This window comes from Phalaenopsis equestris, unplaced genomic scaffold, assembly GCF_001263595.1.
Source record: "Phalaenopsis equestris unplaced genomic scaffold, ASM126359v1 Scaffold000951, whole genome shotgun sequence".
Classification (NCBI taxonomy): Eukaryota; Viridiplantae; Streptophyta; class Magnoliopsida; order Asparagales; family Orchidaceae; genus Phalaenopsis; species Phalaenopsis equestris.
Window position 1 is genome coordinate 164,798 of NW_018165390.1, and position 14,416 is coordinate 179,213.

Sequence of the window (14,416 nt, forward strand, 5' to 3'; positions counted from 1 at the left end):
TAGAAAAAGATGAGGTGGAAAATGAAAATTCTAGTGAAGATTTTCATTGTGAGTCAGAAAGTCTTATTAAACCAATGAAAATCACTGTAGAAAGACCACCACCTCCATTTCCTCAAAGATTGAAGCAGAAGTATAGAGATAATCAAATTTCAAAATTTTTTGAAATTTTGAGGAAATTAACGATAAACATTCTATTTTTTGAAGCTTTGGAACAAATGCCAAGCTATGTGAAGTTCATGAAGGATATACTTAATAAGAAAATGAAGTTTGTAGATAATGAGACTGTTGCACTCAGTGAAGAGTGTAGCGCTATAATCCATAAGAAGCTTTCTGAAAAACTTAAATATCCTAGAAGTTTTACAATTCCTTGTGCTATTGACGAATGATTTTATGGAAAAGCTTTATGTGATTTAGGAGCCCGTATTAATCTTATGTCATTATCAATTTATCAAAATGTTGGGCTTAGGAGATATTTCATCTACAACTGTAACTCTTCAATTAGCTGATCGTTCGATTACCTATCCTAAAGCAGTTATAGAAGATGTTTTAGTAAAGGTTGATAACTTTATCTTTCCTGTGGATTTTATTGTATTAGATATGGAGGAAGATAAAAAAATTCTTATTATTTTAGAAAGATCATTCCTAGCCACTGGAAAAGCTTTGATAGATGTGTAGAAAGGAGAACTAAGTATGAGAGTTAGTGATCAAGAGGTTACATTTAATATTGCAAAATTAATGAGATACCCTGCAAAAGAACAAGAGATCAAATGCTTCATAATGGATATTAATGAGTATTTAAGCCATGAATGTTTCAAAAAGACATATGAAAGACAATTTGAAAAGGAATATATGGAATATCAAGATGAGGATAAAATCCAAGATGAGTCTATGGAAGTGAGTACGGAAGAACTGATATATGTCCTAGAAAAAATTGAAATGTTAGATCCTGCAGAAAATGACAACAAATTGATTTTAAATATTAAGAAACCCCTTGAACTAGAATTGAAAACACTTCCTACACATTTGAAGTATGCATTCTTAGGAGATTCATCTACACTACTTGTCATAGTAACCTCAGAACTAACTGATGCGCAAGAACAATAGTTGTTAGAAACTTTGAAAAGATATAAGAAAGCCTTTGAATGGACAATAGCTGAAATTAAAGGAATCGGTCCTTCAATCTGTATGCATATAATTTTATTGGAAGATCAACATAAACCAAGAACTAATCCTCAAAGGAGATTGAATCCTATGATGAAAGAAGTGGTTAAGAAAGAAATTATAAAATGATTAGATGCAGGAATAATATATTCTAGGATCATTTTTGGATGGGCACATATATCCTAAAATGGTTTAGCAATCTAACACCCGGAATGATCATTTTCTTTTACCCTTTTTGGATCAGATGTTGGATAGATTGGCTGGGCTCAAATATTTTTATTTTTTATATGGATATACCGATTATCACCAAATGCACCTAATGCTCCAAAGAATCAAGAGAAAACAACATTCACTAGTCCTTATGGAACTTTTGCCTTTCGGTGAATGTCTTTTGGATTATGTAACACACCTGTAATATTTCAAAGATGTATGATATCAATTTTCGGTGATTTGATTGAAGAAGGGATTAAAGTTTTTATGGACGATTTTTTTGTATTTGAAACTTCCTTTGAAATATTTCTAAATCAATTAGAGAAAGTTCTAGAACGTTATGAAAAGACTAATCTCATTTCGAACTGGGAGAAATGTCAATTTATGGTTGTAGGAGGAATTGTTCATGGACATAAAATTTTAGAAAATGACATGAAAGTAGATCTGACAAAAATTCAGGTTATATCGAACCTACTTCCATCTACTACTGTAAGAGGAGTTATGAGCTTTTTAGGATATGCTGAATTCTACAGGCGATATATCCAAGATTTTTCAAAAATTACTAAGCCTTTATGCCAACGTCTAGAAAAATATGCAAAGTTTGACTTTAACCAAGATTGCTTTAAAGCCTTTGAAACTTTAAAGAAAAAATTGATCACTGCTCCTATAATTATTTCACCGGACTGGGAGAAACCTTTTGAATTAATGTGTGATGCTAGTGATTATGCAATTGGAACTGTTTTATGGCAGAAATATAATAAGATTTTCAAGGTCATATATTATGCTAGTAAGACTCGTAATGATGCACAGATTAATTATATCACCACTGAAAGAGAGTTATTAGCCATTGTGTATGCTTTTGATAAGTTTATATCATATTTGATTACAACTAAATGTGTTGTGCATACTGACAATTCTGTTATTAAATATTTGATGCAAAAGAAGGATGTCAAAACAAGATTAATTAAATGGATACTTCTGATGCAAGGGTTCGATTTTGTAGTAGTCGATAAGAAAGGGACTGATAATCAAATAGTTGATCATCTATCGATGTTAGAACAAGAAGAAATACTTGATATGGAGAGAGTGATTAAAGATACTTTTCCTGATGAACAACTTTGTGCTGTAAAAGGATGGGAAATACCTTGGTATGTTGATATTGTGAATTATATTGTTAGTGGTATTTTACCATATGAACTGACAAAATAATAGGAAAATAAATTCATTTATGATGCAAAATCTTATTTATTGGATGATCCTCATTTGTATAAATAATGTAAGGATTTAGTTATAAGACAATGTGTACCTTATAAAGAAATTCAGGAGATTATGCAAAAATGTTATGATTTTGAATTTGGAGGATATTTTGGGAATGATAGAACTGCTCGAAAAATTTTTTAGTCTGGATTTTATTGGCCTACTTTATTTAGAGATGTTAATATATATATATAAACATGTGATCAGTGTCAGAGAGTAGGTAATATTTCTAGAAGAAATGAAATGCCTCTAAATTTTAATTTGGAAATTAAAATTTTTGATGCATGAGGATTAGATTTTATGGGACCATTCATGCCTTCTTTTGGAAATATATAAATATTGATTGCGGTAGATTTTGTTTCAAAATGGATAGAAGGATAGAAGCAAAAGCAATCGCTTTACTTAGATGTGATGCTCAGAGTGTTTCAAAATTTTTAATTAAAAATATTTTTACAAGATATGAAATGCCAAGAGTACTCATTACTGATGGAGGATCTCATTTTAGAAATGCAACAGTTGCAAGATTGGTGCTAAAATATAATATAATACATAAAATTACAACTGCTTATCATCCCCATACTAGTGGTTTAGCAGAAGTATCTAATCATGAAATTAAGAAAATTTTGGAGAAGAGAATTAATCCTAACAAAATGGATTGATTTATTAGATTAGATACTGCATTATGGGCATACAATACATCTTATAAGACACCTATAGGAAAGTCCCCATATAGATTAATTTTTTGGAAGACTTATCACTTGCCAGTTGAATTGGAACATAAAGCTTACTCAGCGATAAAAGAATTTAATTTCAATTTAAAAGAAGCTGGTGAGAAAAGATTATTACGATTGAATGAGCTTGAAAAAATTAGGAAAGAATTTTATGCTAATGCGATGATTTATAAGGAAAAAAATGAAAGAATGGCATGATTGGAAGATAGTAAAAAGAAAATTTGAACCTGGACATGAAGTTTTATTATATAATACAAGATTAAAATTATTTCCTCAAAAATTGAAGTCTAGGTGGAAAGGGCCGTTCAGAGTTATAAAATTCTATCCTTATGGAGCAGTCAATATTGAAGATCCCAAAATTAGAAGAATATTTAAAGTGAATGGGCACAGATTGAAACCTTATTTTGATGGTCAAAGACCAAATGCTAAAGAGTCTATCATGTTGGGTCACCCAAAATGAGACTGGAAATGTCAGGCTGATGAAATTAAACCAAGCGCTTTTTGGGAGGCAACCCATATATGTCGTTGTTTACTTTGATTCTTGAGTTTCTATTTAAAATCTTATTTGTATGTTTATGTTTATGTCTTTATGTAATCTGTGTATTTGAGAAAAATGTTTAGAAACATCTTTGTTTGCCTAATATTGTGAAAAGTCTGAGAATTTATTTGATTAAAATCGAAACGACCAAACTTTTGGAACTAGCGCATGATGTGCCGAATTCCAGAGAGCTGGCACATGATGCGCCGCAGAGACGAAAAATACTTAAAACATTTCAAATGGCGGTTTTTGGCGGGAAAACCTTCAAATAACTTCTAAAAACTGACTCGTTTTTAATTCCTATGGCTTCCTACTCTAGAAACTCTACTAGATTTGGATATTTCAACCGAAGAAAGTTCATCAGTCTCAATGCACAGAAATTGCATGATCGAGTTTTAGCGAAGAAGAGGCTTATCAAAGAGAGGGGATTTTTGAATCGAGGATTCAACATGCCGAATACTCGAGTCCAAGAAGTTATTACTTATAACACAGAGGCGTTGAGAAGTGTATTGCTACACTACTGACGCTGTAGTCGTCCCTGCGGTGAAAGAATTTTATGCAAATCTTCATGGGATCAACCAAGGAATGATTTATGTGCAAGGCAGGTTTGTACAGTTCACTCCTTCAAGAATCAACGAATTGTTTATGATCGAGAACATGCCTGTCTGCCACTATGCAAATTTTACCCCTATAAGAGACAACTTATATGAACTCTACCGTTACCTTACGGATGAGATGCTAATTAAGAAACCTGAGATGATGGGAATGTGAGTTTTTTTGTATCATTATTAAATCATACTTCAAAGGCATGTCATTTCTTCATTTCCTTAAAATTACTGTCTATTATGAAAATTAGTAAGGTCACTACGGATAGTGTTATCCTGAACTACTGTATTCAAACTAGAAAACCTATTGATATTGGAGCCATAATTATAAAATCAGTTTTGGGTTTGATCGTGAATGGATCTACAACTGGATTGGGACATCCATCTACTATTTTTCAACTCTGCAGTCAATCGCAAGTACCTTACAAAAGTTGGGAGAAAGTACTACTACCTTGAAAGTCGATGGATCCTGAAGTCTACTACAGTTGCATTGGAATGGGAGATGAAAATAGATGAAAATGATATGAATGTACTAATGGATCCAGAATTCATCACCTATTCAACTATTCAACCTTATTACAACTCGAGTGCACTTTCAAAGAGAATCAAGAAGATAGAGAAAGAGGTGCATAATCTTATGCATGCAATTGAGAACAATTTTAAAATGTTGGATCACCTGGATTGGAGACTCAATGAACATTTTGAACTTATATGGCGTATTGAAGATGGTTTGGCACATCTGTTCAAGAAGCATGTGTGGATAGAGAAGGAAAATTTAACTGATGATTTTCCATTTAGGCCCTTCTACAATCTATATGTGCACTACCAGTCTATGGAAAAATCCAGGAGGATGAGAGTGAAGAAGATGTTTAAAGTTGAGTTAAGCACGGAATGTTTTATCTAGTATTGTTTGTTTTAGTTTGTTATGTTAGATTACCTTTACTTTCTATTATTTCACCATCTATGTTTATTGCTTTGAAGTTTGATGTTTAGATTTCAATGTTAGGATGTTGGATTATTTTAGAACACTGAATTTGTTATGTGTTGGCTTGAAAAATGTTAGTTCGTAATAATGCGGATTTCATTTATAAATATGAGTTTTGCGTTGTTTATAAAAATTGGTGTTATTTTGATATTTAATTATACTTTGATATTTAATAATACTTAGAAAGGTTTATTTGAGTCAAATAAAGGTTAACATAAAGCGGTATGGAGCAGATTATCACAAAAATCGAGATCTAGCAAAAATACGCTCTGGCGCATGATACACAAACTTATAGAGCCTTGGCGCAAGATGCGCCAAAGGTCTGAACACGCTAGATTGGATAAATAACCTATGAAATTTCATGAAAACCTCCATTTTTGTCGCTTGTTCGTCTTCCACCTCCAACCTTTAGTCTATAGAGCCTTGGCGCAAGATGCGCCAAAGGTCTGAACATGCTAGATTGGATAAATAACCTACAAAATTGCATGAAAACCTCCATTTTTGTCGTTTGGTCGTCTTCCACCTCCAACCTTTAGTCTATGGAATCACATTGCGGGCTAAGGAGAAGAATTTGGAGACCAAAAATCATAGATTTCATCTACTCTTGGTAAGAGCTCCACTTTAACTTAGAAATTTTTTATTTTCACCATGAATTTTGAGAGATCCGAAAAATAGGATTTTTGATGAAAATGCTTGAAGTTCACACATGGTGAAATGTTTCTTATCAAATAATCTTGCTTAGGGAGTTATATTTGTGATTTAGTAGTTTATTTGAAATTTATTTGGATTTTTCTAGAATCTCCGATGGCTCCCCGCACAAAAAGAGGAAGAATTTCAAACGAACATGATGCTCGAAAGTTCGTTAATTTCTAGGCCCAACACTATTACAAGACACAAATTGAGACCCGAAGATTGATCCAGGAAAGGGCATTTGCGAACTCGGGAGGCGAGGTTGAAAGGTTGATTCTCGCTAGAAATTGGGAGTGATTCTGCTACTTCACTGCTATAGCGATCATCCTGATGGTTTGGGAGTTCTACACCAACCTTAGGTTTACTACGAAATGTCATATTTTGGTGAGAGGTACGCAAGTTGAGTTTATCTCTGAAAGGATTAATGTGTTATATGGGCTGAAGAATGTCTTCCATGATGAATATGCCACTTTTGTTATCACTGATTCATCACTGGAAGAAGTCATTGCCTTTCTGACTGATACAAGAGGGGAGTGGAAGATAAAGAATACCAAAATAGTTAGCTTCCCTGTTTCCATGTTGACGATTCAGTCCAAATTATGACCTCACTTCATCTCTACTAGAATTTTACCTACAAATCATCTTGCTGATGTTACAAAGGATCGAGCTGTGTTGAACTATTGCATTCAGAACATGAAGACAATAGACATTGGTGTGTTTATAGTTCATCACACTCGAAGTATTGCTAGTAGTGCTACTGTTGAAGGATTGGGATATCTTGCCCTGATTTTCACTTTATGTGAACAATCAGGATTTGAATCCCAGAGAAATGAAGAGAGATTACAACCTCAGAATCAGATTGGGAGGCACATGATTCAAAGAGTAGAATCATTTATTGAGTTTAGAAGTGGAAGAAGGGATAGGCCCTCTGCATCTGCTGCTGGGGCATCTACTTCTAGTTCTGCATCCTTGGAAGGTATTATGGACCAGCTCATGATTAAACAATATAAAACAGACTCTGTTGGGAGAGATAGATGCAAGCAATGCATATAATGATTGATATTGGCAGAGGAGAGTTCATCATGATATAGATTTTCAAAATGCTATGGTTAGACACTTAATGGGTGAACCTAATGTGAACTTTCTTGCTTGCCCCAGCTTTGTTCCCTATGCTCCCATTCGGGATGAAGATGAAGAAGCAAGAGAAGAAGAAGAAGAAGATGATGATGATGATGATGTTGGTGAGGAAGGAGATAAGGACTGATAGTTTAGTTTAAGTTTGATTTGATATTATGTGTTGTTTGTATATTTTTTTTGTACTGTGATGCACTTTTATTTGAGACTTATTGGTTGTATATTTTTTTGTACTGTGATAAAATTTTATTTGAGACTTATTGGATTTAAGATTTTTATGTTGTGTTGTGGACCTGTAATTTGTAATAGTAATAGTAGACTTTTTACTTTTCAGTTTTAGTTTTAGTATTTTCAGTTTGAGCATATTAAATGTTTAGTATTTTCAGTTTTAGTATTTCTGTTTTAATTCCCAGCAAATTCTTTAGAATATATTATATTTTATTTAATGCTTAAAATCCTACATGTAGTTTTACAGTTAGTACCTGCAGTATACAGAACCAATTTCATATTCAAAAATCCTCTACATGTTAGTTTTTATTTTAATTTGTATGCATTTTTTGTTTTCTTTCACCAACTAAAATTTTGTACTAAAATATTTTTTTAAAAAAATCATTTAAAATTTTAAATTTTCAACTAAAATTTTGTACTAAAATATTTTTAAAAAAAATCATTTAAAATTTTAAATTTGGGGGGAAAGAAAAATTCCTTTTGAAATGGAGAAAACTAAATTTTATTTGTCCTTAAGTAACTATATTTTTTTAAAAATTAATTTAACATGGCCTGGGATATCAAGATTAACTTTAAATGACTATACTTATGCTTATAAATATTATAATAAATTTAGGTAAATTTTTTTAATAATAAAAGTCAATTCTAAAGTTAAAGATATTTGGTATGATAGGATAAGACTATGTTTTTATATTTTAAGTAAAGGAAATTTGTATTTTTAAAGTATTAAGAATTTTATAGTTTCTTGTAAGAAAAGAGGAATGAGGCTTTATGAAAAATCATAAACTAGTATGACTTTATAAAGTAAAGAGAGGTGTGAATTTTTAACTTTAAGAAGAGGATAGTGAAGTTCAAAGCTATTAAAGACTATCCAAATATAGTAATCCTCACCTGAAAAAGAAAAAAAAAAGAAAAAAAAGAGGGATTAAAAAGATCCTAAAAGAAAAAAAAAAGGAGGAAGAAAAAGAAAATAAAAAAATGTGTAAGGAGAATCTTGAGGAGATGTCTAATTAAAAATTGGTTTCACTTGAATCAAATTAAGGAATGAGCTTTATTACACTTTCTAAACTTGTATCAAAGTATTAGTAGCATTCCTAGTAAAGTTTTCATGAAGTTTTTTTTCATATGAATGTTCTAAATGTCATTAGCATGACAAATTGCAATTATTCTTGAAATGATAGAGATTCAGAAATCTTAAAGTTGATTATTAGATAGTCCTAGACTTGGAGTTTGAACCTAAGTTATTAAAGGTTTTTCTTAATTTTTGTTATTATATTTATTGAACTAAAGTATAGAAGTGATAAGTTAATCTCTATCCTAAAGTCATATGCTTTTATGTAATAGAAGTTTCACTTGAGGGATTTTAATACATAAAAAAATATACTATTTTAAGTACCCTTTTTATGCCTATTTTTGGTGATATTGCACTTTAAAGAAAGGTATTTTTGTGTTTTTGTTGCATGTATATCATTTTTAGGCCTTTAGAGCAAAAATGACGAAAGGAGCAAAATTTGGAGCAACAACAACCAATTTTGGGGTTTGGCAAAAAATAGCCAATTTTGGGGTTTGGCGCAGCGCATGATGCGTCAGATCAGCACATGATGCGCCAGATGCAACTTTTTCAAATTAAAGTGGTTCAACATTAATTTTGTACAAATTTTCAAAGGGACACTTGTTCTAAACACCCCATTGAGTGATTCAATGCATCTAGACACTTTGGAAGGTTCTGATTTGAAGGAATTTGACTCTTGGATAAAAGAGGCACATCTTTTGAATTCAAAGGTTTGACTTTTGAATTTCGGAGGGAGTAGTGGGTGCTCTGGAGTGACAACCGGTATCCTCCCAGCTTAACCACAGAATTAGGGACCAAACTCTGGATTAGTCAATGTTCTTTATAGTGGTCAGAAGATGGTAGAGAATAGGATTGCTCCTATTTGGCATAAAACAATTTTCTTATATATATTTCAAATGATTTCAATTTCTTCGCAAGCCATATTTTTATTGTAAAGGGGAATGATGTTTATTTTCTCATACTTGAACTTTTCATCAACAAAAACCTTTGTTTTATTTCAACAATTTTACTTTTGAAAGTTTAGCATCTAGTTTCACTTAACTGTTGTAGCATACATCTGCATATTTAGTAGTATTTCACTTGAGTAATTTAAATTCAAACTTTGTACTTTACTTTGATTTTATTTTTATTTTTATTTAAGAATATAATATTAATAGCTAGCTTATATATATTTCCAGCTTCCCTGTGGAATCGATATCTAGGACTCCATTAGAGTCATGTATTACTTGAACGATACGTATACTTGCGTTATATGTAGAAGGGAATTGGGAGTTTAAAAGAGGTTTTAAAGATAAATTATTTTCATTAAAGTTACATTATTGTTTGTGTTACATTGCATATTTATTATTAATTTAATCTCAAGTTTCTGCGCATCACTTATCCAAGCCCATTGACCACAGAACGTGGGCAATCGTAAAAGCATATCTCACTGATACATATTCAAGGGTAACTGATCTCTCTCAATGTTCACCAGACCAAGACTCAAATCAAATTCATATAAACTATTGGTCGGTCATTTTACAAGGAAATCCATCGATCTTGACTCCCTTTCTTATTTCTTATTGGAGTTGAGAGGAAAGAATCGGATGAGACAGCTTTACCCTTCCTCCAGTGCTTAGAAGCCCCTGCTAAATTAGGGCTTTCTTCTGAATTTTCTCCTGGAACATCCAACAGTTGGCTCTCCCTTAGCCTGTACCTGTAGCAGCATCAGCTTGCTTTAGCTCTTTCTGACAGAAGGTTAAACTTGCCAAAGATGGTCGAGAGATCCCTTATGCTAAAAGATGCCTAGATGACCCTTTAATATCCATGGAAAAAAAGGGAAGGAGTCTCTTTGTCTCTTAAATAACTGACAATCACTGAAAGAGGTTTCCATTTAATTAGTATTAATTTTCCTGTAACTTTATGATACGCCCTGCAGCAATGTCAAATACTTAACACACCTTAATTTTAAGTGCGGAGGTTTCATACAAGTATATGTGGCATATCAGTAATATCATATTTTGAGTCTAGAATATCGATCCCACATAGAGTGAGGTAGTTAAACTCAAGAGAAGTTCTAGCCTACTAAAATCGATCTTACCTTGGAAGTAAAGTTGGATTCAAGTTGTGCTAACTAGTTCTACTAAATTATAAACTACTATTGAAGGTTTACTCCTATATAAACTACTAAATAAGAAATTCTACTAAATATATTTGAATTGGTGAAAATCAAGTTATAAAGCTACACTCCCTTGCAATGATATAAGTAGTGTGTAGGAAACTAAATACTTTAAATTATAATTTTGACTAGTGACAAATAAGAGCAGCTCTCTTCTTTACCCTTTCTTGAGTGCATAAAGAAGTTTGATTAAATTGGTTTAATTCCTTAAACCCCAATTTGAACCCATCAAAGATTATTTCCTTATCTATTTACATCTTCCTATAGTTTAGTTTTGCTTTATACCCTAGAGTTCAACGTGAATACTCTAATCGTTTTTCCATAGCTCTCTCGATTCATTATGGATCACAACACATTTTAACTACTCATTTGGCTAGAATGAAATATAAATGAAGCTTTGAAGAATACTAATCAAATTAATGAATGAAAACCAATTTTAAAAGCATCTTGATATTCCTACACAACCTAATTATTCACCATAAGAGAAAAGGTAAAAAAACTAATCACAAAGCATGGAGAAAACACCACAACACATCTTTGAAACAAAACAAATTCACTAGAATTGTGTTTAAAAACAATTACAATACAAAAGAGTACATAATACTTAGCCTTTTCTCTTTACAAAGTGCTGGAAATGACTCCCCAAAGGATCTCCCTGTCCTTATTGCATTGTTGAATGTCTTCCTTCCAATTTAACTCTATAATCTCACCAATACTCTCCAAATAGAAGCAAAAAATTACTTAGAATCTAACCCTAGACTTCACATAGACTCTTACTTTGACTCCTCTTAACTTTGGAAATGTTCCTCTTCTTCAAACTCTCCAAATCAGTCCCTATACCGTCTGCATAACTTCTCAAATCGTGTGAGAGTAACTGCTAAAAACTGCCCAGCAGTTGTCGGTGCCTAGGCGCCACTGGACTGATGCCTAGAAGTCAGTCTCTCTGTCTACTAATTCGAGTATTGGTACATAGGAACCCAAGAAGGCAGTGTCAAGGCACTTGGTAGGAGCACCTTGGCATCCAATGGCTAACGCCTAGGCACCACTCTCTTGAGTCACATTGCTCCATGTCACCTCCGGTTTGCTTCATTTCTTCTCCACTTCATTCCACTTCTACTACCTATTATTCCTATAATAAAAATAAGGAAATACCCTTCTTTAAAGTGCAATTCCTTTCATAAAAATGTGTAAAATATAAATGAAATTAAGCATGTTTTTCTACATATCAAAATCCCCTAAACTTAAATGTTACTTGTCCTCAAGTAATAGTAGAATTTTAAAACCAAATCTATTGATTTGAAAAAGTGGTTTTAATTAAAATTATTAACAACTTGGCATCAATAAAACTCGAAATATAAATTTAAATTAACTCTAGCAAATAAGTCTAGCCCTAGGGTAAAAGTAAACCTTTTATCTAACTAGGAAAACTTGATTTTCTATTCAATTCAAAAAGCAGTTAATATATGCTAACTAAGATAACTTAAATGGTGAAAAAATAAAATTTAAACTCACCATTTTAAAAAGAATTACAAATGCACATTGATTACATATAAGCTCGGGAATGTAATAATGCTTCAACTTTAAAAAGAATCTAGTGAAACTAATATTTAATTAAGCTTCTCCTCAAGCCTCTCCCCACTTAATATTTTTCTTTTGATCACTTTTTTTCTTACTTTAGGATGTGTATTTCAAACCTTAGCATTCATTTTAGGTGGATTAATATATCTGGATAGATTTTTAATGGTTTTGAATTCCACTATCAATTATCTAAAGTGATGCCTAACACACTCCTTCACTTTAATATGTAATAGTTGAAACTATAATTTGAATAGAGGCATATTTTTTATGAAATATATATCTAAGGATACATCGGCGCATAACTTTGTGCTAGGGCATCCCTTGGAAGCGACGCACTGTATAACCTGAATACAGTGAAAAGTGTTCAAGGGCCGCTACACTGGATAGTGTTAAATAAGCAAGGGTTCTCTTATTACTGGCGAATGCGGGTAAAGAAGTTAGTCCATGAAACTAATGAAACTAATATTAGGATAGGATCTGGGAATATTGGTACTCTTAATGGTAAATTAATGGAATTAGTTGATATTATGATTCATAGGAAAATTAATATCTTATGTATTCAAGAAACTAAATGGGTTGGAGAAAAGGCTAAAGAGATTGATAATTTAGGTTTTAAACTTTGTTATTCTGGTAAGAGTTGCACTCAAAATGGTGTAGGTGTAATTATTAATAAGAGTTTGAAAAATAATGTTGTAAATATTAATAAAGTTGGTGATAGAATTATAGCCCTTATGATTATCATTGATACTAAGATTTTTAATATTATAAGTGCTTATGCTCCTCAAGCAAGTTTAGATATAGGGTCTAAAGATAAATTTTGGAATGACTTAGAAGACTTAATACAAATGATACCTCTGGAAGAAAGAATTTTTATTAGAGGAGATTTAAATGGACATGTCAGTAGAGTGGTAGAAGACTTCAAATATACTCATGGTGGTTATGGTTTTAGAGTAACTAATGAACAAGGTAGAGCTACTTTAGGTTTTGCTTTAGCGTATGATTTTGTTATTACTAATATTTTATTCAAGAAAATAGATGAGCATCTTATTACTTATAAGAGTGGATCTAAGAAAACACAAATTGATTATTTTCTTATGAGAAGAAGAGATCATCGAGATTGTAAATATTGTAAGGTTATTCCAAGTGAGAATTTAAGTACCCAACATTGTTTATTAGTTCTAGATTTTAAGATGAAGAGTTGTAAAATAAATAATATTAGGACTCATCATTGTAGAATTAGATGGGGGAACCTAAAAGACACAAATAAAATTATTTTTATGAGTAAAATTCAAGATTTCAAAATTTGGGATGTTCATGAAGAAGCAAATGTTATGTAGGATAAAGTAACAAACACTATTGAACAAATAACAAAAGATATGCTTGGAGAATCAAAAAAAATAAAAAAAATAGTTTTTATAAATGAAAATAGTTGGTGGTGGAATAATAATGTGCAATAAAAGATAAAATATAAGAAGTTATGTTATAAAAATTGGTTTAAATGTAAAAGCTTAGAGAATTGAGAAAAGTATCAAATGGCCCGTAGAGAGTCTAAAAGAATAATCTGTGACGCTAAAAATTTTGCTTTTAATGATCTTTATAATAGAATAGATACTAAGGAAGGTGAAAATATATGTATAAACTAGCCAAACAAAGAGTAAAGATTTAGATTTAACTCAAGTAAAGTGTATTAAAGATGAAAATCAAAAAGTACTTTTTCTTAGAAAAAGATATTCAACATAGGTGGGTGAGTTATTTTGATACAATTTTTAATGAAGTTTCTAAAAATACGGTCGACCATAGTGAGCTTAATATCGTGAATAATAATAAAACGTTTCATTTTTACCGTCGTATTAGTAAAAAAGAAGTTGTGGAGGCTTTAAAGAAAACCAAGGGTGAAATGTCTGTAGGACTTGATGATATCCCAATTGAAGTGTGGGAATATTTAGGAGATTTGAGTGTTTCCTGGTTTACTAAACTCTTTAATATTATTTTAAAAACTAAAAAGATTCCTGAGGAGTGTAGGAAGAGTATTTTGGTCCCCATTTTTAAGAATAATGGGGATGCACAAG